The sequence below is a fragment of the Lygodium microphyllum genome, chromosome 2 (assembly GCF_053477565.2).
Source record: "Lygodium microphyllum isolate KBCC chromosome 2, Lygodium_microphyllum_v1.1.10, whole genome shotgun sequence".
Lineage (NCBI taxonomy): Eukaryota > Viridiplantae > Streptophyta > Polypodiopsida > Schizaeales > Lygodiaceae > Lygodium > Lygodium microphyllum.
This window is the reverse complement of record NC_141136.1, coordinates 34,901,780-34,905,251: the sequence shown is the minus strand read 5'-3', so window position 1 is coordinate 34,905,251 and position 3,472 is coordinate 34,901,780.

Below are 3,472 nucleotides of genomic sequence, written 5' to 3'. Positions count from 1 at the left end.
AACTATGTTGCACAACAATGGGAATATGCTTACATGCATATAAAATATTGTTATACTAAAGAGAAAATTCAAAATATCCAATGCTATATGAATTATGTTGTAAAATAGCTATGACACATAAAACTTATAATCACAAAATAGAAGGGTGCTTAATCATAAGGCTTACCAATTCATGCAACCAACATTGCATCCTTAAATTTTTGAGGCACACCCAAGAATCCACTTGGTTTTCTTGTTTTTTATCTTCATCATGTCAAATTTGGAGGCATTTAACACAAAATGCAATGATACAATAGATACACAATAGGATCTACAAAATGTCAAGTAGTTCCTAGATTGGATTAATCGTGTGTATCCACACAAGACTACTCTGATCCGGTACTCCAAGCATACACGAACAAGGAACTTACACTTCAACTTGATAGTTGCAAATAGATTTGAAGTCAAACTTGTCGAACTTAGGGACTAGTCAATCACCATTGGGGGAATGCAATTATTTGTGAACTTTATCATGTTGAAGGGAGTGAACTATGACCTCTTGTTAGGAAGGCCATGGCTAAGAAATACTAGATTGGAAAAGGACAATGGCAAAGGATGAGTATTCTTTGGGAATTGCATACATGTAGCACATGTGGTAATGGAAACTTAGAAGACCTTCGAAGTTGACATTGATGTCATTTCTACCTTGCTCAAAGGCGAAACACAATGTTCCACAAGTCATAGACCTTTTACAAATGTATCATATACCTTGAGGATGAGAAAGACTAGATGCATGTACTTGCAACAATTGTTGATCTTCCCTTCTCATGTATGGAGGAATACACAATGGCTAATGAGAAACTGAGCATTAAGAAGGGGCTTGTAATGGGGCCACTTAATCTGAGCTTGATGGCCTACCCACAATATCAGTCTCTATATGATACTTAGCTCATCAATGAATGACAAAATGCCATATAAACACCCATGAATAAATTTGAGCTTATTAGGGCACTAGACTTCCTATGGGGGAGGCTGCTAACACCCCCTCTCACATCAAGGGTGACAAGTACAACAAAATACACAATGATGGGAGAATGACAAGCTGATGCCAGGAGGCATATTTCACGGTGGATTCCGTGAGGTTTTACGGTGGATTCCGTAAACTTTGATGACCGGGGCTCATACACAAAGTGGATTCTTTGTGCGAGAAGTTGATGGGGACGCCTGTCCTTTTCGGGTGTTTCATTAATTTAGTGTGTACATGGGTGATTCCATAGCGGGTGATTCTGCAAAATGCATATTAAATTAATAAATGTTTATGAGTTTAGAGTGCGCACTCGTAATAAATTAAGGTTAGGATTTATTTCTAACCAGTTGATTTATTTATGTAGCTGAAGACAGCTAGGTATTCACTTTTGTCGGTTTAATTGTATTATTTTACTAAAGATTGTGAATGCTTCAGTTGATGTGTAGAGATAGCAGCAGTGGCGGAGGAAAGCATTGGAGTCTAGCGAGTATTCGACCTATGGATTATATTTTGATAGGCGCAGACCTATATTTTGTTATGTCTATTGAGGCATCGATTATTTATTAATATTTTGTATGCGCCTATGCGCACGGATATGTTATTTCTATTTGGACATTGTATTGGGCGTGCCAGACTCTTTGGGCACTGTCCATTAGCTTTATTCCTATTTTTGTAAAAGCAAACTCAAAAGCTAAAAGCTTGATATATTTTTGTAAATTGGGCTATTATTGAGCATGAAGAAGAAATATACATAAAATACATGCTTTGTGAAGCGCTCACACAAGGCATGGGGGGAGATTGAACCCAATTGGTCTCTTGCTCTTGTCGTTCATGCTTTTTACCTTGTAACTTGTGCAAAAAGTAGAGTTCATTATTCTTGGGGACCTTCCGGGATTCACTACGTGAGCATACAACGACCGATCTGCGCACCACAAGCTCCTGAAAACCATCACCATTTCCCATACCAAAACAATGATCCGATAGAAATCTATACCACCATAGTACATACAACAATAACAATTAGAGAGGACCATGGAGACCCAAGGGTAATCAAGTCATCAAGGTGCCTCTAGTTCACATGTATCAAAACATCATTTCCCACACCCAAAACACTATTTGCACTATTTATAGTGGCTCATGGCATTTTGATTAACTCTAAAACCTTCTTTTAAAATACGTGCATCATCTTCGAAACTTTCCTCCTAGAAGAGTTAATATGACTTTGAATGGCATATATTGATGAGAGTGCAATGGATGTCCATTCTTCTTCTTTATCTTTTGTAGCTTCATAGGAAATTATATTATTATTTACAATGTTTTCTTATGTTTCAAGTGTGTCTAGAATTTCTTTCCTTGAAAATGTATCAAGGTGTGAAAACTACAATGCATGCAAGGGAGTAGACTACATATATTTTTTGCTACACAAACTTCCAATCATTGTTATCCCATGACCACACTATTGTGGCATTATAAATATTGTTTACTAGTGGTTCTGTTGTCCCATTACATTTTCCTTATATAGCAACTAGATGGATATGTGAACCACCATGATACATGTGGTAGGGAGTAGAAAATGTAGGAAAATTTCCATGTTTGTGGAGGCTACAAGTTAGCTTACTTTGTATCACGTTGTGACAACCTCACCTATGCACATACTACTAATCACATTTGCACCCCTTAACAATAAAACCCACAAGCAAAGACGATTCTAGCATTAAACAATTTGATTTTCTCCTTTAAAATCATTAGGACTAATTAAAGTCTTTGACTATATTTAATAGCAATTTTATTGTTTGAAATTCTATGTTTAGTGGTTTCCATATACACTTGCTTCTATTTTGTACATACATTTTTAATTTGTTTATAAGCATATATTTTTATGTTGGGATTTGAAGATTGAAGATTTTTATTTTTCACTCAGTTTATCATTTGTTGCTTGGAAACCACCCTCTCCACTCTATGTCTAGATGCTCTTAGCTCTTTACATAAGTTTACTACACACAATGAGAGATTGTTTGTGCAAGTATGTATTATAACACAAATAGTATAGTTAACATACAAGGTTAAACTTGATAGAGTGAGGCATGTGACACTAATGCCATTTTCCATGTCTATTTAAAAGCTTGTGTATTAGACTCTATTGCTATACCACAATTAATGACTCCAATAAACAGCCTCCTCGATATAATATCAAAGTGAAACACTATGTTTTTAGTGTGCAAATCATTATGAAGTAATCTTTTTCTATGCAACACATTCATAGTGTTGATAAATATAATGACCAAGAAGAAAGCATTCTCTTGGATATGTACATACTGATTATTGGCTTGGGGCAAGCTAGCAGAGTATCTAAGGGGCACAATGGCCTAATTTTTTGCCTTAGGTCCTTTTAACCTAGAGGCCAAGCATAGATATGGAAAAACCTGTGTGGCCTACCATTTGCAGACATTGGAAGGCCTTATTCTA